Here is an 11,525-nt window from a genome sequence, read left to right as displayed (position 1 = left end):
TCCCTTGTCTTCATTGGAAGACTCACTGGAGGTCTCAGATGTGTATTGTGAGTTTTGTCAGCCTGCCAACTAAAGTACAAAGGGCTGAATCTCACACACAGATCTCTTCTTCCAACTGTTTATGCTGCAATTGAGTTACACAGGTCTTAATAAAATTTTTAAATAGTTGGACTGAAAATAATTTACCTTTTCAATCATATTTCACTTGCTTAGCATCTGCAGTGTAATAAACAAGTCCTCCACTAGTGTATATAGTCTGCCAGGAAGGACAGGGTAAACAAGACCTGGATTTCTAATGTAAAAAGTATGCTGAGAAAATAACCAGTTTAAGCTTTCGTTACACACCATAAAGGTGTGTATGTGTTTTATGAGAGGATATTCTGCATATCCCTGCAGGTCACCTTTTAAAGTGATCTTTCTGCAGGCTTTTAGATTCAGACCTAAACCGCACAACAAGTTTTGGCCTGATCTTGGCATCTGAACTGTAATATTATGCAGCTGAGACACAGAAGTTGCCAATTTCACATAATGAATGTGATGGGTGGGGAATTCAGTCACTCAGATCTTATCTTTACCTACTATCCCAGTTTCATTTTTGGCTTTTGTAATATCCCATTAACAGCCTGATTGCTCTTAAACAGATTTCTATAAGGCGCTTAGATTTCCAAATTCAAAAGTAATCATTTTCAGCACCCCCGTTTTTCTTTCAACCCATTCTTGGCATCTAAACTTAATTGCAGTTTTGGTTTTAAAAACGGAGTCAAATCCTTCAATTCAATCATTACTCAAATTAATCCTATTTGATTTCAGTGCAACTACTCACGTGAGTAAGGGTTATTGATATGATATTAAGAATAATATTTAAACAAGTTTCCTGATGCTAAAGAATTTCAGTTGTTGGTTCGATCAGTTTTTCTGTTTTTGCAATGGTTTCCTTGAAATACTACCTGAGGATGTTATTACTTGAAGCTCTAAGCATTTGAGGCACTGAAATGTATGGTATTCCCTCTTCCATCCAAGTTCTTGTAAATAATCAGTGCTTGTTTCTACAGGACGGTGTTAGGTAGAACCACCATCATGTGATTATGCTGATTTCCTTACTAAACAAGAATTGTTCCAGACTGTGGTTCTGAATGTATTGGACACAAGTTGCGACAGCAGCATGTCCTGTAAGAACTTATGGTCTGATCATGTTTCCATTAAGTCGTGTCCAAGCTCCCATTAACTTCCCATGTTGTAAGATCAGACACTTTTTAAAGTAATTAATTTATAAACAGAGATTCCACAAAGAACTCGCATACTGTTTTTATCTACATATCCTTCATACTTCAGCCTTCTCTTTCAAGGAGCAGAATGGTTCACTTTTAGACTGTGTAAGTTCTGCTGCTTGTGTACCTCTGCATTATCCCCATGGCAATGGACTTGAGGTAGATTGCATGGTTTCATCACTGTCTGTTACTGAACAGGGTGTATTTGTTTCTATGTCAGGTTTATCTAAGTGACACAAGTAAATCAAAGCTGCACCCCTTGACACGTCAGAACAGGTTCAATACATCTTTTAAAATAGTTTTCAGCATAATTGTAGTAGAGAAAGTGAAATCAATGCAAACAGGAATGCCCTGTGTATCTGCTTTCCTAATAAAACTAATATGGCAACTATGGTTTAAGAAACCTTATGATTAAAGGAATACTGCATCTTTAAAAAACCTAAAAAGTTTGAGGATATGCAGTTTTAGACCCTATTTTAGAGCTTTACACCTGTACAGTATAAGTGTAGGAGAGAGGCTGGTTATTATAAAGTGTCCTCCAGCCTTGGTTTTTTCCTATGGCTTTTTAATTTTTAAACACTGCTTGTCTTTTGAGAACACAAGTTTCCAGTGGCCAATATCTGGGATTAGTGGAAGATAATATGGATTTAATCTTTCAGCAAGATTTAGGTGTGAATAAAGATGTACTTAACAATGTCAATTCAAATGTAATGTAGAATGCCACTTATTGAATCAGTTGATTCAGCTCATTAATGTGAATGTCTGACACTAATACGTGCTGTGTGCTGCCAGTGACTCTGGATCTTAGAAGTCCAGTGGCACGTCCTGTGAGCTGGATGGGTTGCGACTCCAACCAGGTTACTATTGCTTTTTAAGTCTGTTGTGGTTGCAGTTGTGGCAATTCTCCTGTGCTTTCTAGAATTCTGAAAGCCTAAAGAGCCCTACAGTGACTATTAGGCTGGGATTCATCATTTGCAGGGGCTGGTCTCCAGGCAGTGTAACGATGAAAGGATTGTGGGTTCAAACCTGAAAAACCACAAGAGTCATAGGAGTAGACACTTTTTAAAAATCAATGGGATTACTTGTGTGAGTAAGGATTTGCAGGTTTGAGCCGTGTGTCTGAAGTCCCGATTAAAGCTAGCAAAGAGATTAGCAGTGGTGCTGGCTTCATTGCAAAGTGTCTCATTGCATCATCAGAACTAGGTCAAGGGAAAAAGTGGGAGATAGATAAAACCAAGGAAAAATGAGGAAATGGGCCAGGTAGGTGGATTACCTGCTGCAATATTGACTGCTTATAATTGTTCTTCTGCTAGCTCTATACTATACACTCAGTTGACAGAGACAATCTCTTACCTTTTGTTATGTGTGACTCTTGAAAGCTAGCTAGCTATTTATTTAAATAGATATATATGTAACTTATAATTTTGTCATCACAAAGCTTTGATATTTTTAATAGAAACATTCTATATAGCAGTTTGTTCTCAGGGCTTCATATTTATACTATCTTTACAGAGCGATGCATTTAAAGGGATGTATTGGGATGGAGGAGGGAGCCAGTTGCCACTTTGCAACTTAAACGTTAGTTATTCTTGACCTGTGAGACCGAGCTAGCATGAGACTCCTCTGAGCCACCGTAATAGGCAAGTCCAAAGAATCCACCACTGTTTCTTCTTCAGTCTCTTGAGGGCCGTGGAAATGGTCACACAAGTATACACAGCTGCTTTGCACATCGTTGCCCTTTATACAGGTCCAAGGACACTTCTGCTTTGTGTGTATCGATGAAAGTGGAAAGCTGATTCACACAGATTGTAATACAGTAGTCACTACACCTGCACTCTGCTAGGAATGCAAGAACACATGGCTGCAAGAGTTCTTCAGTTTCCAGACAATCTCCCCACATTTGACCACTTGCAGCCTGGCACAGTTGTTCCCCAGAACCTTTGACCCCATTTTGCCTGGAGCCAAACTTGACTTCTCGAGGTGGCTCTTAGTATCCGAGAAATGGTTGTGTTCATTCAAATGCTTTTAGTTGGAGCAAGTTGCAGTCTTCTGGCATCATGATCCATGGGCTGATAATGATGATTGTATTCTATCACTGTGTCAGCATATCTTGCCTATTGAGCAGGCACATAAATTGTTCCCAGTAGTGTGAGGTTCAAAAGTAGTATGTACAGGATGGTAAGAGTGTTCTCCAAAGGAAATACCTCATTTTTCTGCTAATTAGAGTGGCATTTTTTATCAGTTGTTAATATTTACTCCCAGGACTTTATAAAGAGCTGATGGAATAACTGCGTCCACAGCTGAACATTTACATCCACAGGTATATTAGATAAGATCATTTAAAAGGGATATAAATCCTCATGTTTCGGGGCATAACCCAACCACTAACTGCATCTTCATTGATGGGCAGATTATTCCTCTGAAGCATTGGTGCTGACCATTGTTAGACTCGCTAGCAAACTAGTTCAACCACTAGTCTGAGCCAGGATGGCAGAGCCTATGGGGAAAAAACAAGCAGTGCATAGGTTTACATGTACATGGTTTAAAAAGTCATGTTCACTTGCATCGCAACCTTTTGTCATAACAGAAGGCGTATGTTGAACATGTGGCATACCTTTTGCTCTAGGCTTAAAGAACTTACATGCAGATCCCTGTTTGAAGCATACAAACTTTAATAAATGTAAAAGCATTAAATTCTTATTGAATTTGGTTATAGTTTTTTATATATATATATATCATGTTCTGGACAGGGGAAAAATTGTGCTAACATTTTAAAATAAAAACCTACCAAATGTGTGTTGTCTTGTTGCAGCAGGTAAGAAAGGCATGTAGACCTTTATTAATTTGCAAGTTTATTTTATTATAGTTTAATGAACTGTACAAGAGTGTGATTTGCCATACAGCACTGACCACAAAGTAGCACTAGTGAAGTTATACTGTAAGGTACTATGAATTAACACTTTTCATTTCATCTGTGTATAGAATGGGTATAGTACATAGATTTTATATGGAATTGACACTGATGTGTGGCATGCACAGTTGTTTTTAAGATGTAATGTTACTTTTATGAAGTTTAACTTGGGTCAATATCAACAAACCTATAGAATTCAGGGTTCATTCTAAAACTTATTAACATGGGTCAGTAATCTGCTGCACAGCTGCAGAAAGATTCAGCACTAACTAGTGCTAATACTAAACATTTGTCACCCATTTTTGCTTTAAGACGACGGTCTGACCAAAAGAAAATCAATTCTGCATTGTTACTAATCTGATCCCTTTTAAACAGTCAGGCTGTTTTTTGCGGAAATGTATTTTGAGAGGCTATCACGAGTGTTTGTTTGGTGTGGCTTTGCTGGTTACTATTACCTACGTTAGTATGGCTAATTTGGACCCATGAACATGATTAGAATGAACGCTGAGTCTTTAAACCTACACACGCGCAGTCTGAGGGCTGGTCTACACTACGGGGGAAAAATCTATCTCAGATACGCAACTTCAGCTACGTGAATAACATAGCTGAAGTCAAAGTATCTAAGATCAAATTACTCACCGTCCTCACGGCGCAGGATCGATGTCCGTGGCTCCCCATGTCGACTCCGCAACTCCGTTGGGGTTGGTGGAGTTCCAGATTCGATATAAGCGTGTTCAGGGATCAATATATCATCGAGACGCGATATATCGATCCCCAAGCAATCAATTGCTACCCGCCAATATGGCGGGTAGGGAAGACGTGATCTAGTAATGTGTTGTACATTTATAACATCTTCAAATAATAAAGTTTTTTGATTACGAACTGTTTCTAAACCTTTTGACAAGTATCATGGGCTGACAACTCCAGGTTACTGACCAGTCTGTATCAGAAGGATTCTAGATCTGTGTGCTTACTGATAGTCTTTTAATGAACCGTTTATCTTTTACTGACCAGTTCTGCTGGTAAGCAAACCTGGAACAAAGAGTGAGCCGCAATAACATTTCTGCATCTGGGAAATATTCCTCCTCCTTCCTATCAACTTGGCTCCTCCAGGGTGAAATTCACCCTGAGGGCTTAAATGGAGCATAGACCTTGTGCTGGCCTTGTGCAGAGCAGTGAATGTTTGCTTACCAGGGATTATCCTGAATTTTAGTTGATTTGTTGAACTGAAAAAAAGTCTTATCCGGCATGCTCTGCACTCTCGCAACAGACTGACTGGAAAATTGTGGGCTAGAAAGAAATGGAGCTAAAGTAAATAAGTGTAGTGCGGAAACAAGGTGGGATGCATCAGTACTATGACTTGCATAGGAGTTATCTAAAATGCTGCTCCTACTGATGGGGTACCAGTGCTACCACGGCTATTTGGGAACATACTGGAAGACTTTCTCCCTAAGTTTGCCTGTGTCTGGTTGCCTTGGAGGCTGCTGAGCAAGAAATGTAATTGTGTCAGATGGTTGCTCTGGAGAGCATCTGGGATTTATTAAAACTTTTACGAAATGTACAGAGGAGAGGAGTGAAGAGCATCTGCAAAGAAGAATTGGACACTGTGCAGCATGTAATAAGGAGTCTGCCATAACCCTCAATACATCCTTTGCAGAAAGGAGATGACTTGGCTCCCAATTCCTATCAGGTATTCCTCCAAAATTCTTCCTCTCCCCTGCCTGGGCCGTGTGGAACAGTACAGGTTTGAGAGTTTGAGGTGGCTCCAGTGAACAACTGATTAGGATTTTGGAAAGATTTCCATTAGGAAGTTTACAAATATCTTAGATCAGCTGGACTCGAGAGAGTAACCTTGAGTAACTGTTTTGAGTTTGCAAACGACCAAAAAAAAAAAAATGGGGGAGGGGTAAATAAGGAAGAGGACAGGCCACTGGTTCAGAGCAATCTGGATCACTTGGTAAACTGGGCACAAGCAAACAATGTGTGTTAATAGGGCACAGAATAAATGTATACTTCTAGGAACAAAGAATGTAGCCCATACTTACAGAATGGGGAACTCTGTCCTGGGAAGCAGTTACTCTGAAAAAGATTTGGTGCAGGGCATGGTGGATAATCAGCTGAACATGAGCTCTGTGATTCTGTGGCCAAAAAAGCTTGGCATGCATAAACAGGAGACTCTGGAGTAGGAGTTAGGGAGGTTCTTACCTCAGTCTTTGGCACAGGTTTGACCATGGCTGGAGTACTGTGTCTGTCTGGTTCTAGTGCCAACAATTCAAGAAGTATGTTGATTTAAACTGGAGAGAGTTCAGGGAAGAACCACGAGAATAATTAGTGGAGTAGAAAAGATGCCATCTAGTGATAAACTCACAGAGCTCAATCGTTCCAACTAACAGAGAAGGTTAAGGGATGACTTGATTTGTCTGTAAGCACCTACATGGGGAACAAATATTTTATAATGGGCTCTTCAATCTAACAGAGAAAGGTAGAGCATGATCCAATGGCTGGAAGTTAACGTAGACAAATTCAGCCTGGAAATAAGGTGTACAGTACACTTTTAAAAGTGAGGGTGATTAACCATTGAAAAAATTTACCAAGGGTCACGGTAGATTCTGCATCGCTGACCATTTTAAAAACAAGATATACTCTAGGAATTATTTTGGAGAAGTTCTCTGGCCTCTGTTAGACAGGCGGTCAGACCAGGTGATCATAATGCTCCTTTCTGGCTTTGGAATCTATGAACCTCCAGTTCTTCAGTAGTCAGTTATTTAAGTCTTCAGTAATGTTTTGACTGCTGTACATGATTAGGTAGTAGCACTTCAAACTGAATCTAAACAGGCACAGCAGGTTTTCTCTCACGTGGCAGCTGGCATCTCAGTAACCAAAGTTTAGACATATACTGAGTAAATGCTCAGAAAGCACTTCAGTGCTGAAAATAGTTAAGTGCGATTATTACTAATTTTGTTCTTCAGCACTGCCGATCAGAAAAGTGATCCTCTATTCTGGCCCCGAAGTCACAGTGTACTTCCTTGACTGAGACCTTGTGATCAAAACCTGTGTTCTGCCCTGAAAAAGAATGGGAAAGGTAAGTGCATGCCATGCTTTGTTGAGCAATCTGAGCCTAGTCCTCATCTCAGGCCTTTTCGACAGCAGCAAAATTCAGACACTAACAAGCCTTCACCCTGGGTTGGCTCATCCTAGGGTTACTTCTTCCAAGGTCTTTTTGTCCTTGCCTCTCTAACTTCTCTCTCTCTCTCTTTCTGAAGGGGGAAGAGTACTCTCCCCCACCTTCTTTATCCTGAATTGGAGCTAATGAGTAGTGATGCTCTCAAAAATAGGGAATAGAATCCAGCGTAAAAGTGTTTGATCAGCTCAACTAATGTACGCCAAGTGGACTGGGTTCAAGGATAGAGCAGATGCTGTCGCTGTGAGGTCCTAAAATCTGGAAGTCAATCATAGACAGGTATAGATACAGTCCCCTCAAGAGAGCATGTATCCATCTAATATCAATCTACGTTTGATCTTACAATTAAATACAGCGAACTTGTGATAAAGAACATCCAGAGGACTGGAAAGAGCCAGCCTATAGAAAACTGCTCTGAGATGAGGGTACATCAGTGGTTGCTTAAGATGGGATTGCAATATCTGGGGTGGGGAAGGAGGATGGGTTGTCTTGGGACAGAATAAATGGTATTAACTCCTTCACCCTACCCCGGGCCAAAAATTCCTAACTCCAAATAAAACTTTGATATGTGTGATTGAACCTGGCCATAGCTCAAATGTCTTTGGCCTGGAAGGTGACTTTCAGCTGGAAAATATCTCCAGAGTGAATGTGGGTGCACCGACGGAAGACCTGCCACGTAAGTACAGTGAGACCTAAGAATAGCCTCCAGTTGGCCAAACTCTTGTGTATCTAGTATCACTAACAATCCTGTGCCATTTTATATAAGCAGGCCAGAAGCAACGTGTGCTTTGAGATGTAAAGGACTAGACCGTACTCTACCAGAATACAAGTGGACGGTGTGGCTAATGTTTTCAAACCTGGGTCTAAACTTTGATGCCTGGGTCCTAAATAAGTGGCCTAATTTTCAAAGATGCTGTGAACCCTTTGCTCCCCTGGAGATCACTGAGAGCTGTGGGTGCTCAGCTCTGGAAAATCTGGCTGCTTATTTTGATGTCTCATTATGGAACAGGGTACTTAACTTCAGGCAGGTGAGTTTTGCAGTTGTTGGCTTGTGATTCTGTGTGGTCTTGATCAGGCCCTGGTCATGTGCATTGTTAAAAAGGTACAGAATTAACCAGATCAGTTATTCAATTGTCTCTATAGCATTGCTGTGATTAGACAATTCTAACCTGTTTTATTAGATCTAGCTGAATATTCTGAAGATGACACCAGTGAATGCACAAAGGGCTCTCTCTCATTTAGTCTGGAAAAGTCATGTACATCAAGCTGGGAGCTTGCTTAACCAGTTGAGCTTCTGATCACCTGCCAGCATGTGTACACTGATGAAACCACCTTATGCCCAGATCATACGTAAGATTTATTCTTAGCAAATGCTATTTAAATGGTAAATTGTGTAAATTTTAAATTATGTTCCCCATGGCCCCCTTGCTTGGGTGAAATGGCCCAAGAGTGAGATCCTTTATAACACTCTGGCATTCATCAATGTTAAATTTCCTGAGCAAATAAATCTATCAGGTTTCCATCAGCTACTACTACGTCTATATATAGATTCCCTTTCTAAAAATAAAGGCTTATGGTACTTGAGCAATGTTCTATTCCATGACCCCTGGCTTCATATGAAAAGGTACATAGGAAAAACAGCCAGAGGCATGGGGAGCCATGCATGTAGACACTAGGGGCAAGTCATGCTTGTGTGTAACTCCTCATGCAAATGGCTAAGAAAAGCAGTTGAAATTACAATATTTCTTAATTTTTAGATTAGGTGGGAAGTCAGTTTCACTGCAATTTCCTACCATCACTTTATGCTAAATGTGGAGTCTTGCACAGAATTTTTACTCACTAAAAATATTTCTTGCTGTCATTTCTGGCTAGGAGATCAAATAAACAAAGCCTGCGACAGAGAGATAATGAAGCTTCAGTATTTCTGGTTTTGTTTATCTGATCTTCTAGAAGAAAGGTATCACGGCATTGCTATGAGCAACAACTATATGAAACACATCAAATAATTATGAAAATATTTGTTTCTGAATGTAAAGTTAGCATGACATTTGCTTTAGAGTAGCATCTATGTGCGTGTATTTTAATATTTCTCCAGCATCTTTAGCCAAGGATCTCAAAGTGTTTCCAGACTTGGGAACTGATCTTACCAGCTTGTCCACACAGGCATGAGCAAGATCCCCGCCTGCGCAGAGCAGGCCTCAGGACTCTGGCTCAAGCACCTTAGGCAGTCTCACAATGCCCCAGTGAGGCAGGTCAAGTAGCTCAGTGGTTAGAGAGAGGCACAGATTCGGTCGCTTGCCAAAGGTCAGACAAGGAGACAGTGGTGGAACTGAAGAGAGCGCTTGAGAGTCTTGCTCCTGGTGCTGCACTTTAACCAAACGGCTCTGGAGATATAATCACCCTAAGGCCATGGGAGGCTCGAGGGCTGGAACGTTGGGCCAAGTCTGCATTTCTAAGAAACCCTTTTTTTCTAAGCTCTGACCAAAAGATGCAACTATCTGATGACTAGTTACATAATCCTGTATGTAACACGTGAGTGGTCTGACTACAGGTCTGAACAGACAGGGCATCACAAATAGCCTCACCATCCTAATGGGCAGAGATGTCATGGAGCCTGAACTTCCCCCTCATGTCTCCAGCAGACTGGGGCAGGGGAGGAAGCTTATTCTGCTGGTCTCCTGTGAATGTATTTCAGGGCTAAACAGAAGGCTTCAGGTTCCACTCCCCTGCATGTGCTACCTTTCCAAAGCAATCCGTAGATCTTGCTTTTTAAGGATGACATGCCTAGGAGTTTTAAAAATAGAGCTTGGGCCTTTTTATTCTGCGGTATCTGAAAAAGGCTTGACAGGGTTTTGTTTAGGGCTGGACTTCGTTTTGTTTTTACTTTCAGGCGATGTCTAATCTATGCGCTGGGGGTACGATTCCCCTGCTCATGTACGCATGTGTTAGCATGAGTATAAATAATAGTGAAGCCACAGCAGAGCGGGTAGCAGCAGGGGAACCATGGCTGAGCCGTATGGGTATGTGCCTCCCACAGCTACGCTGCTATTTATGCTTGTGCTGGCTCCATGAGAGCTGGCATCAGTGAGAGTACATGAGGAAGGGATCACACCCCTATCTCCTACTGTAGCCGTAGCCTTAGAAATATCGGGACTCTCAAAGCTGCTCTTCCCTTGTTTTGCTGGAGGACCTCTTAGGGAGGGTGTGGGTGTGAGAGTGAGTGAGTTTATCTGTACAGTGAGTTCTTGCACTCCAGAGGGGTGGGGCTGCTCAATCTGTGAGAGAGATTTCCTCCAGAATGTATGTTAGTCATTGAAGTAAAGCAGGCATGAACAAAAACTAGCACACCAGAGTGTTAAGCAATCTGACTAACAATCCCTTGCCCTCTCAGCTGTTGTGATGTGCTCATTTCACTGTCATTCATGACATTCATGACTGATGAAACCTAAATTTCTAAGACAGAAAACCCCATTGGGCGTGGGGGGAGATGACTGCCTGTCAAGCCTCCTTTAGCCCCCACAAGGAAGCATAAGTAATGGATGTAAGCCCAATTTCCCACCCTTCTTGCAGGTCCCCTTTAGAGCAGGCTGCGTCTTGATAGTAAATGTAAATGCTGGGCGTGTCTTGCTAGCATTTGCCCAGCAGGGGGAGATGTACTAGAAGGGAGCAAAGCACAGCAAGAGCAGAATAACACAAGCTGCTGCTGCTGCTAAATGCTAGCAGAGAAAAGCGATCGCTGGGGCCAAAGAGGACGACAGGAGGCAGTGAATAGAACAAGGGTGAGCAGTGAGGTTAGGAAGTGATGCGGAGTTAGGGGGATAACCCAAATGCACGAGGACAGGGCAGTTTCTCTTTCCGGTTGGACTAGAATAGAGGACAAATGGCCCTAGACTGTATAAATGATCTGAATTAAATGTTAAATTTAACTTCTCTAGTCTAGCTCATAACAAATGCATCCCTTTATGTGTGTGTTTCTCTCTGTACGCGGGCTGAAAAACCAGCAGTGCTTAAAATTCAGTCCTTAAACTAGCCCAGGTTTGCCGGTGAAACCAAGGATTGAATGAAGTGTCTGGGGAAGTGGTCTTTTAACAGTGCCACTTCATACAAGGTACTTAAACTAACAGGACAATATAAGGGATCGGATGCTGATTAAGCTGCATAAGGA

Source organism: Gopherus flavomarginatus, chromosome 17 (genome assembly GCF_025201925.1).
Source record: "Gopherus flavomarginatus isolate rGopFla2 chromosome 17, rGopFla2.mat.asm, whole genome shotgun sequence".
NCBI classification, from domain to species: domain Eukaryota; kingdom Metazoa; phylum Chordata; order Testudines; family Testudinidae; genus Gopherus; species Gopherus flavomarginatus.
Note: the sequence above shows the minus strand (reverse complement) of the source record.